The sequence below is a fragment of the Triturus cristatus genome, chromosome 6 (assembly GCF_964204655.1).
Source record: "Triturus cristatus chromosome 6, aTriCri1.1, whole genome shotgun sequence".
In the NCBI taxonomy this organism is placed as follows: domain Eukaryota; kingdom Metazoa; phylum Chordata; class Amphibia; order Caudata; family Salamandridae; genus Triturus; species Triturus cristatus.
The window spans coordinates 268,624,510-268,636,523 of NC_140589.1; the positions used below are offsets into that span (position 1 = coordinate 268,624,510).

At 48.5% G+C, this 12,014-nt stretch overlaps 1 protein-coding gene across 1 annotated transcript in view; it reads left to right on the forward strand.

Moving 5' to 3' along the window:
* WDR35 (WD repeat domain 35) overlaps positions 1-12,014 on the forward strand; it is a 515,604-nt gene that overhangs the window by 224,425 nt on the left and 279,165 nt on the right. The window lies entirely within an intron of this gene.

Consider the following 12,014-nt stretch of genomic DNA (forward strand, 5'->3'; position numbering starts at 1 on the left):
TCGTAGTTGTCGCATTGCACTGCAACCAGAAAAGCGTCTCGCATCCACGGAGAAGCGTGCCGCTGTCGGAGCCGCTGTCGTCGCATCTCGCAGAAGGGGTGTCGCCGCTGCAGCATCGCATCGAGCGGAATTGTCTCGCAAAGTCGGAGAAGAGTGCAGCTTCCAAGGCCGCTGTCGTCGCATCTCGCCAAAGGTGACGCCGCTGTTGCTGACGCATCGAGTCGAGTCTTCTCGCAACATCGGAGAAGCATAACGCATCTGGAAGATCCCATCTTTATTTCTTTCGCACCAAGAATTTCAACGCATCTGCATCGCTGCAACACTTTCGTTGCCCTACATGTCGCATCTAAGGTACATTGACTTAAAGTGTTGCATTTAAGAACTTAAGAGAAACTAAGCAATCTTCTACCAACTAAGCAACAGTATTGTGTATTTTTAATCGTTTAATGGTCTTGTGATAATCCTATATAAAGAATCCTTATTTTTAATATAAATACCTGTGTGGTGTCCATTTGTAGTGTTGGCACTTGGTTACTGTATGTGTTCACGAATGCTTAACCTATAACGCTCTGTGCCATGTCTGCTCGCGCCAAGCTACCTAGAGGGTGAGCAGGGGTTGTTTTAGTAGTGTAACCCCTTACCCTGACTAGAGTAAAGGTTCCCTGCTTGTCTCAAGTACCTACCTGTGCCAACCAGAGAACCCGGATTCTAACACAGGCACTTTATAAATTCTTAACATAACATAGCATAACATAACATAAAAATGTCAATGACATGTTCAATATAAAGCATCTGTTGTTAAGGCACAAAATATGTGATTATTCTTTCTCAGCTTCCATATATGAAACATACTGTTAAACACTCCATGGCTAATAAATCCCTGAGACAATGGAGTTAGAAAGAATAATTAGGGCTGGATTTCACTGAGAGAGTAGAAGGATATATATTCCTCGGGTCCGGCTTGACCACTAACAAATTAAACAGCAAGCAAAGTTTTAATGAAAACTATATTTAATGTCATCATACTACTCTCAAACTACATCAATGGGATCCTAGTAATTGTTGAGGAAGAGGATACAGTGGGATAAGCTTATATTACTGGAATGCTCAATGCTAAAAATCTTCTGGAATGAAGTTTTTCATGCAATCGATTACATATTTGAAACAAATACTCCTAGATTTCAGGGTAAGCCCAAGGGCCTCCCAAATTCTCTGACCTTCCTATTATGGTCACTGTAAGAAATTTGGTTATTGGTTAAGGGGGGTGAAAGCCTGACTCAGGCAACAACCCAAATCCTCGGCAGGGTAAACCACAAAAAGTCACTAAATTAACATAATAATTGCTTAAACCTCTGGTAGCTTGGCACAAAGCAGTCAGGCTTGACTTATACGAAATGTGTAAAGTACTTATGCAGCACACAAACCGTAATAATACAAAAATACAACAGAAAGAAATCCCAAACTAATGTAGAACAATCTAATTCATACCAGTTAAAGTGTTCTTGTGGACAATATACAATCAGCAGTTAAGGAATAAATATTTGAAGATTACTTATTCTCGTTGCAAAATGTGAGGGAACTCAGTATTGTGAAACATTATAATACAAGATAATTTGTCAGTTCCATGTATTCATTCCTTAATTTTAGCATGTATATAATGATATAGCAGTCATTGTGGTTGTTATGTCCATTGGATTTCTTACCTTCCTTCTAAATATGAGGCATGATGATACAAACATAAATCTGGATAGTTGAGCATAATCAAGATTGATGTTAACATTTATGTGGTACATTTTATTTTCATGAAACCCTGTTGCTGTTAAGTAAGTAAATAGAATATACTGAAACAGACATGATTGTTTAATCTGAAAGAAACACGTTAGTTAGATTCCTCTCCTTAGAATATCCCCAGGCGTCAGGCTGGATCCGGAAAGATTTTTCGGCCGCAATACCCTTGCGCGTCGCTAGGCATCGTCTGCGGCTCTGCGTCCGTCGTGATCGCTGGAATGACGTAGTCGGAGTACTTAGACGCCGGTTCTTCTTTTTTCCGCGCCAGTAAGCGCCGATCCGGGAAGAGCATACCCTTTAAGTCACTTTTTGACTAAACTTTTTTGGTTCCAATTCCAGTCGACCACGACTCTGGTGCCGGTAGGGATGCCCGGATTCAAACCTTGTGACGCCTGTCACCATCTGATGTCGGTCACGGATCACCACCGCCAGTGTCTCTATTGCCTTGGGGGCGACCACGATGCCGAGTCATGCCTCGACTGCTGGGCCTTGACCTCGAAGGCTAGGCGGGAGCGGTCCCGCAAGCTGCTCGAGATCTGGCAGTCAGCTCCGCGCCGCTCACGATCCCAGTCGAGGAGGAGGTCGAGGGACCTGTCGCGGAGCCGCAGCCATCACCGCTCGTCGGGGTCGAAGTCCTCGCATTCAGGTAAGTCGAGGCACAGTAAGAAGTTGAAGAGGTGACATCGCTCTTCTGACTCCCCTCGCCGGTCGTGCGACTCGGCTGAGGGTTCGGTTGGCACCACCCGCGCGGCTCCATCGGAGCCGCAGAAGTCCCGTCCGACCCCATACCCTCCGGTCCCTGGGTCTGACGCGACTCCGCCGGAAATCAGAGACTTCCTCGTGGCCATGAGGAGCCTGGGTCCGCCGTCGACACCTGTAGGCTTGCCTTCGGGCCCCGCAGGCTCAACTGGGAGGCCTAGCGAGCCGGCGGCTCCGGCCCCGGCGCCGTCGTCTACTTCGGTCTCGACGCCACAGGCCCCCGCGGGATCCAGGCCTGGATCCCGGTCGACGCTGGTCGACCTTACGACCCCTCCGCCGGCGCCGACCCATCCGGTGCCGCTCTCGGCGCCGCTTCAGACGGCACCGTACCCCGGTTTAGTCCCGTTCCGGGCCTGGCGTCGGAGCGGCGCCGACCGGCGCCGGAAACGGCACCGATGGATGACAGGTTCATCTTCCTCCCAGCTCCGACCCTTCCACCTGTATACCAGGAGTCGGACGACGGAGACGACTGGGAGGGGTCTGAAGACCCTCTGGCACAGCAGTGCCAGTTATCTCAGGACTGGGCAGAAGAACTGGGGGATGCCAGTGTTCTTGATACCTCCCCTGACACTGGCTTCATCTCTCCTCCCTCCGTGGCTACGGAGGAGGGTGCTACGTATTCTGTGGTGCTGCGCAAGGCGGCCGAAGCCCTCGGGCTGGAGCTTACTGCTGTGGCCGTTAGGACTAATCTCCTCACTGAAGTGCTTCAACCTCGGAGCCTCTGCTGCAGTTCAATGAAGCACTGACCGACGTTCTGATGGGCACCTGGTCCAAGCCCTCCACAGTCCCTCCTGTGGACCGGAACGTGGCCCGGTGCCACCGCCCTGCACCGGGCGACCCCAGTTTTCTGTCGGTGCACCCCACGCCCGAGAGCCTGGTTATCCAGACCTCTACCTCTTAGACCTCCTTCCCGTCCACTCCCCCGGATCGAGAATCCAAAAGGTTGGAACAGTTTGGGAAGAAACTTTTCTCTTTCCTTAGTTTGGGGTTGCGGTCTATCAACACCGCGTGCCTTTTGGACCGTTACACCCACTCTTTGTGGGATACGGTGGAGGACGTGCTGCCCCAGTGTCCAGAGGAGGCCCGGACACGGCTCGCCCAGGCTCTTGCCGAGGGGCGGGATGCGGCGCGGTATTCAATCCGATGTGGACTGGACACAACGAACTCGCTAGGCAGGGAAATTGCGACCACGGTGGCGATTCGTCGCCACACCTGGCTGAGATCCACGAACTTCTCCAGGCATGTCCAGAGCACCCTCATGGACATGCCCTTCGATGGCCGTCGCCTTTTTGGTGACAAAGCGGATAGTTCGCTGGAGCACTTTAAGGACTTAAGGACTCCACGGCTACGGCCAAGTCCTTGGGCCTCTCGGCCCGCACCTGCAAACTTCTGCTTTTTGTCCCTTTCGTAGCCATGGAAGGGGCGCCCCCTCACATCTGTCTAGCCACAGGCCACAGAACCACCCTCCACGCGGTCGCGGACGTGGATTCCGCCGAGGCGGAGCAGGGGGACAAAGAGCCGTTCCGTCCACATCTGCCCCAGCAGCACCCGCCTCAAAGCCCTCCTAGTCCGAGCTTTCTGGCCCATTCCACGCCAGTGGGAGGCAAAGTTCGCCATCACTTGCTCCACTAGCGTACCATCACATCGGACAGGTGGGTGCTGCAAATCGTCCGAAGGGGCTACTCCATCCCCTTCGAGGTGACCCCTCCAGCCATGCCACCGCTTTACCACCGCATGTCAGGGGATTACTTGCAACTTCTGAAGGAGGAAGTTACGGCCCTCTTGCCAAGGGGGCCATCGAGCGCGTTCCTGGTCCAGAAGTAGGTCGGGGTTGTTATTCCCACTACTTTCTGGTTCCCAAGAAGGGCAAAGGGGACCTACACCCTATATTGGACCTCAGGAGCGTCAACGCCTTCCTCCGGAAGGAGAAGTTCAAGATGCTCACCTTGGCTCAGGATCTGGCTGCCCTGGACCCTGGAGACTGGATGATAGCGTTGGACTTGCAGTACGCTTATTTTCACTTCCCCATCCTGCCGCCCCACCGGCGTTACCTTACGGTACGAGCACTTTCAGTTTACTGTCCTCCCCCTCGGCCTCACCAGTGCCCCTCCGGTGTTCATGAAAGTGATGACGGTGGTCGCAGTTCACCTGCGCAGATTCGGGGTTCCAGTCTTCCCCTATCTCGACGACTGGTTGTTGAAGGCGGGCTCGCCCCAGGCAGTCGTCTCCCACCTCCAGACTACAGCCGACCTCCTGCATTTGCTGGGGTTTTCCACCAACGTGCCGAAGTCGCATCTGAGTCGCTACCAGAAGCTCCTCTTCATCGGAGCGGTTCTGTACTCGGCGCAGTTCCGGGTCTATCCTCCGGAACTGCGGGTTCGGGATAGTCAGCCTCTGATTCCGATCTTTCGGCCTTTATCCCGGGTTTCAGTCAGGTTGGTGCTGCGGCTTCTGGGTCTGATGTCCTCCTGCATCCTGCTGGTACATCACATCAGGTGGCGGAAGCGGGCTCTGCAGTGGGATCTGAAGTTTCAGTGGGCCCAGAATCGGGACAACCTGTCCGACCATGTCTTGATCTCGGAGGGCTCACGGACCGTGATTGGGTCAGTGGCAGATCCCTCTCCCTTCCCCAACCGGAGCACACAGTAGTGACGGATGCGTCCCTCCTGGGATGGGGGGGGCCACATGGGAGAGGCGGAGATCAGAGGCCTCTGGTCTCCGGCGGCGTCCCGGCTCCATATCAACCTACTGGAGCTGCGGGCGATCCGGCTTGCACTGAAGGCATTCCTTCCCTCTGTTCGGGAAAGTGTAGTGCAGGTGTTCACGGACAACACCACCGCCATGTGGTATTTCAACAAACAGGGCGGGGTGGGGTCGTGGACCCTTTGTCAGGAGGCTCTGCGCCTCTGGACATGGCTGGAACATCAGGGCATCACCCTGGTGGTTCAACACCTGGCGGGCTCTCTGAACGCCAGGGCAGACGAACCCCGCCACCGGTGCATGATGGATCACGAATGGCGTCTGAACTCAGACGTGGCGCAAGGCCTCTTTCGACAGTGGGGAGAGCCTTGGTTAGATCTATTCACCACCGAAGAGAACACGCAATGTCAGCAGTTTTCGTGTTGGAGTTTCCAAGGCGGCACTCGCTCAGGGACGCTTTTCGTCGCGAGTGGAGTTGCGGTCTGTTGTACGACTTCTGCCCAGAGTGCTGAAGAAGATCAGGCGTGACCGGGCCCAAGTCATCCTTGTGGCTCCGGATTGAGCGCGAAGATACTGGTATCCCGAGCTACTCAGTCTATCAATCGATCCCCCGATTCGACTGCCTCTTCAGGAGGACCTTCTGTCGCAGCAGCAGGGGACGGTCCTCCACCTGAACCTGTCCAGCCTCCACCTCCATGCGTGGAGATTGAGCAGCGGCAGTTGATGCCATTTGTCTTGCCTCCTGAAGTCTGTAATGTTATTCTGACAGCCAGGCGTCCCTCCACAAAATCGGTATACGCCTGCAGGTAGAACAAATTTGTGGCATGGTGCACAGCAAAGGCTGTGGATCCCCTTTCCGCCCCTCTTTCTGAGGTTCTCCTCTTTCTTCGTTCCATGGCCCAGCAGGGCTCTGCTCTGGGTACCCTCAAGGGTTACCTTTCGGCTATTTCTGCTTTTTTAAGGCTTCCTGATCAGCCTTCTCTTTTCAAATCCCCCTGTTGTTTCTCGATTCTTTAAGGGCATTACTCACATGTTTCCTTCTGTCCCTTTCGTAATGCCTCGGTGGGATTTGAATCTAGTATTGACCTATCTGATGTGCGCTCCCTTTGAGCCACTTCATAATTGTCCCCTTCTTCTTATGACTCTTAAGACTGCTTTCCTGGTTGCCATCACCTCTGCTAGAAGGGTGAGTGAGCTCCAGGCTCTATCTTCTAAGCCTCCTTTCCTTTCTGTCCATCCGGACAAAGTTGTTCTCAGGACTCGTCCTTCCTTTCTCCCTAAGGTGGTAACTGCCTTTCACATCGGCCAGTCTGTTTCGCTGCCCACCTTCTTTCCGCCTCCGCATCCCTCGAAAGAGGAAGAGAGGCTCCACCGTCTGGACCCAAAACGGGCGCTGTCCTTCTATCTGGACCGCACCAAACAGTTCCGGGTGGATGACTAACTCTTTGTTGGCTACGGGAGCACTAAGAAGGGGCGGGCGGTGCACAAGCGAACCATCTCTCGGTGGGTCATTTTGTGTATCAAGGCCTGTTATTCCTTGGCTAAAAAGGAACCTCCTGTGGGGCTGAGGGCCCATTCCATTCGGGCCACAGCGGCGACCACTGCCCTGGGCCGGGGAGTCCCCTTGCAGGACATTTGTCAGGTAGCAACGTGGGCCTCGCTGCACACGTTTGCCAAACATTATTGCCTGGACAGCCAAGTCCGGAGAGACGGCTTCTTTGGCCGTTCCGTTCTCCAGGACTTCCTGGTGTGATCTTGGTTTGCAGACCCACCTCCGGGGTTGGTATTGCTGGGGTATCTATTCTAAGGTGAGGAATCTAACTAACGTGTTTCTTTCAGATGAACAAGTTACTTACCTTTGGTAATGATATATCTGTAAGAAACATTAGTTAGTTAGATTCTTCACCGCCCCACCCATCCTCCCCGTTCTGCGAACCGATATCTAGGGTTAAGGTCATCCCTTTTCGGGCCCTAGATTCTTGGCACCAGTGTCGGTCTCTTGCATTGCTCTGCGTTCCTGGTGTGGAAAGCTATGTACAAGAACTTACGTCCGCGCGCGAGGGCGGCAACTAACTACTCCGACTACGTCATCGTGGCGATCACGACACAGACGACGGATGCGGAGCCGCAGACGACGCCTAGCGACGCGCAAGTGTATTGCTGACGTAAAATCTTTCCGGATCCAGGCTGACGCCTGGGCATATTCTAAGGTGAGGAATCTAACTAACTAATGTTTCTTACAGATATATTGTTACCAAAGGTAAGTAACTTGTTCATTTAGTGAAAGGACGAGTGTTTAAAGAGGTGACCTTTGTCTAGCACTTATATCCAAAGATCTTCCACAAACAGATATTGTATGAAGGTATTCGTCCATAAATTCCCAGACCTGAATGAATTCCAAATCAATACCGAAGAAGAATGAAGCTGCAACCTAATTTGTTCACAATCATTTTTACAACATTTTTGCAACCTTTTCCAATCATTAGTGGGAGCTATTTCAGGAAATGTAATGTGTAAGAAATTGGGTTATTTGTTAAGAGAAGTGGAAGCAAAACTCAAATAATACAATCCTTGTCAGGGTGAACAACAAGAAGTCACTAAATTACCTGTGTTTAACCTGTTGGCAGCTTGGAACATAGCTGTCAGGCTTAACTTAAATGCAATGTGTAAAGTAGTTATGCAGCACTGAAGCGGTAATATAGTGGAAACGGTACAGAAGAAAAATCCTATAAAAAAAAAAATGACACCAAAATGGCAAAAATCCAATCAGTAGAACCAGAGATATGAATTGTTAAAGTTTTAGGTGGAAATAGCACCAAAAAGCACAAAGCGCTATTTATTTGAGTGTAAACAGTATTTCTCATTCTGGTCCCAAACTGAAGTTAGCACTTGTTAAGTGTAATAAGGTAATCCATTGTTAGTCTATGGGAGACATAGCTTAAAACCAGTGAAAAACTAATTTAGGAGGTTTCCCTGCAAGGACATATAAAACGTGAACCCACATAAGCCTCTTTTTGAATGCCATGCTCCCATTCCTATTAGCCTTTAGGGCCTACTTTAGGGGTGACTTATTATAAATATTAACAAGCATTGGTAAATGCATTCGGTTTCGCCTATGTGATTAATAATAAGCAGTTTTTTGTTGTAAGTTGTAATATACGTTACAGATGGACCCTACTGTCTGTAAAGTAATTGCAGTTGTGACTGCCTGTATAATAGTAAAATATTGCAATATTTGGTGTTTAGAAGGGATACCTAGAGCTTTAGGCCCCTGTGTCACTGCACCTTCTGCACCATTGAAATAATGACCCTAGTGCCTGCAAGGTAACTGCACTTGTGCCTGCCTGTTTAGTAGTTAAATATACAATATTAGGTGTTTAGTGGGGTGCCTAGAGCTTTTGTTCCTGGTGCTACTGCACCTGCTGTACCATTCAAATCATGCCCCTATTGTCTGTAAGGTAACTGCATGTGTGACTGCCTGTTTAGTCGTAAAATATTGCAATATTAGTAGTTAAGTATAGCAAAATTAGGTGTGTAGTGGGGTGCCTGCCTGCTGCACCATTCAAATCACTCCCCTATTGCCTGCTAGATCACTTGTGTCTTGTTTAGTAATAACATTTAGCAATAATCTGGGTTTAGTGGGGTCCCTAGAGCTTTTGGCCCCAGTGCCACTGCACCTGCTGCACCATTCAAATAATGACCCTGTTCTCTGCAAGGTAACTGCACTTGTGGTTGCCTATTTAGGAATAAAATATAGCAATAGTAGGTGTTCAGTAGGTTGCCCGGAGCTTTTGGTCCCGGTGCCACTGCACCTGCTGCACTATTAAAATCATGAGCCTCGTGCTTTCTAGATAACTGCACTTATGACTGTCTATTTAGTTTTAAAATACAGCAATATTAGGTGTTCTGACAACTTTTGGGCCTGGTGCCACTGCGCCTGCTGCACCATTCAAATAATTACCCTGTTGCCTCCAAGATAACTGCACTTGTGACTGCCTGTTTAGTTGTAAAATATACCAATAATCAGTGTTTAATCGGGTGCTTGGAGATTTTGGTCCCAATGCCACAGCACCTGCTGTACTATTGAAATCATTACCCTGGCTCTTGCTATTAAACTGCACTTGTGACTGCACCATTTAAATTAAGTCCCTTTTGACTCAAGATAACTGCAATTATGACTGCCTGTATAATAGTAAATTATAGCAATATTAGATGTTTAGAGGAGTTCTGACAACTTTTGGGCCTGGTGTTACTGCACCTTTCAAATCATCATCATCATCATCATCATCATCATCATCATCATAATCTTTATTTCGGGTGTAAAACCATAAAAGAATTGAGAATTTTTAACACAGAGGAAATCACTAAGATGCAACATTTCTATGTGTGTACTCAATTAAAAATCAAGTAAAAAGATAAAACAGGAATAAAGTGCGAGTGCAATAATGACTAACAATGTCCACAATTTAAAACGATTTTGATAAAAACTTTGAGAAGGAAGTTAAAAACAGGATCCTGGGGATTAAATCACACTCGAGTCGTAAGGTTTTTCCTACAGCTGGACCCTGGCACAAGGAAAAGTTGACAGGAGCCTTCGCCTAATGGCCCACAATCGGCCAAGAAATTTTGCGATGGCACATACAAATGATAGTCTCGTATCCGATTTTAAAATCCGTAGTGCGTCAAGATGGCTATGGTTCCCCAACTGTCTGCATAGTGGGACCAACCAATTCCTTCTTGGTCTGTCGTAGGCTGGACATGCAAAGAAAACATGGCCCACAGTTTTGTTTGGGTCTTGGCAGGATGGGCATCCCTTGGGCTGGCTGGTGTTGTTTAGCCAAAGGTTGGTAAAGGCATTGATGTGTAAGCAGCCAAACCTAAACTGGGTACACAATTTCCTGTCCCTAGGCACTTTGATAATATCAAGATATTTCTCAAGGTATTTCGAGGATTTTATGTCTAAAAAAACATCGGTTAAACAACCATGACGAATCCTCAAATAGGTGGTGTGTTCTACCCATAGCAAAATTGACGCTTTAGCTGGTCCTTTGAGTACCATGGTGGAGAGCTAGCAGGCTCATTAGGGAGGCCAATTGCTGCCCGAACAGTGTTAACATATTTTATCCACCCAATTTTTTTGTTCCTGTCTATGGCGGACACTTCGTTAAAAGCAGCAACATGAGGTCAGGGGTAGTGACCAACCTATACCAAAAAAGCAAGGGGCGCAGACTCGCTTGGTCATGTATAGACCCAACTCCCAGGTCCAGTTTCAAAGGAAGGAGGGGGTGCTTTGGGGCAGGGCTACAAGACTCCTAAGAAACTTGTTTTCAACTTTTGTTAATTTCCTTGCGTCCTCAGACCCCACAGTTCTGCCCCATAGAGTACACTACTCACAACCTTTGAGCTATAGAGTTTAAGAGCTGGGGCTACGGGCTTCGTATATGATAAGCAAATCTCGTGCCACAATATCCCTGCTAGCTGAGAGAATTTTAGGGACGCCTTGTTCAACTGATTATTCCAGGTCATCCTATCGGAGACCACTATGCCCAAATATTCAAAGGAGCTAACCCTCTCCAAAGGGACATTATCTAGGACCAGGTTCCGTTTAAATGATTTACGAAAGTTTATTATCATCAACTTGGTTTTGAGGGTATTATTAACCAAGCCCCTTGCATCAGAGAAAGCTTTAAATTTGTCCAGGAGCTTCTGGAGACCCATAGGAGTTTTAGAGACCAAAAGGGTATCATCAGCGAACAGCAAAGTAGCTATCTTCTGGGTCTCCAACGAAGGGGCATCAGCTGGAGTTGAACATAAAAGGTCGACAATCTAGTTGACATAAAGGGAAAAAAGGGTAGGGGCCAAAACGCACCCTTGGCGTACCCCGCGCCGGATCTTAATTGAGTCGGTAAGTTGCCCCTGGTTGCCCCACCTCACACGTGCAAAGTTGTCATCATGCAAAATCATGACCCTGTTGTTTGCAAGGTAGTTGGACTTGTGACTGCCTGTTTAGTAGTAAAATATAGCAATTTTAGGTGTAAAGTAGGGTGCCTAGAGCTTTTGGTCTGTGTATCACTGCACCTGCTGAACCATTGAAATCATGACCCTGTTGTCTGCAAGGTAACTGCAATTGTGACTACACACAAAAGCGAATTAACACAGAAATTCGTGATGGGAACTGATAAGAGCCCCCTTTTAAGACGTATTAAATACAAGAGATTTCACAGGCACAACGCAGGCGCTGTGCAGGCGAAATCTAAAAAGGACGGGTTTGGTCTAGCGAAAGGTTTATTCTGCCAGGTCAAAATGGCTGTTTAAACTGCACAACAGTCTGCGATGGCAGGCCTTGGACATGATTTAAAAGCTTACTTTAGTAGGTGGCAAAATGAGTTCCACAGTCCACTAGTAGCATTTAATTTAGAGGCCCTGGGAACATGTACTATCATCTACTAAGGACTTAAAAAAAGAACTTATGAGTAAATTATAGGTGCCAATTAGGTGTAAGCCAATTTTACCATGCTTCATGGAAAGAGCACAAGCACTTTACCACTGCTTAGATGGGGGAAAGTGCACAGAGTCCTAATGCAAGCAAAAAAGAATTCAGCAAAAACATAGGGTGAAGGCAAAAGGTTTGGTGGATCTCAGGTCTCACAAATTAGTATGTCCTGTTTTTCCAGCAAATCTACATTATTGAATCTGACTACAACTCTACAACTGTCTCATGCACATGATATCTTGCCTACTGAACTAGTGTGTTGTTTTATTCTAAA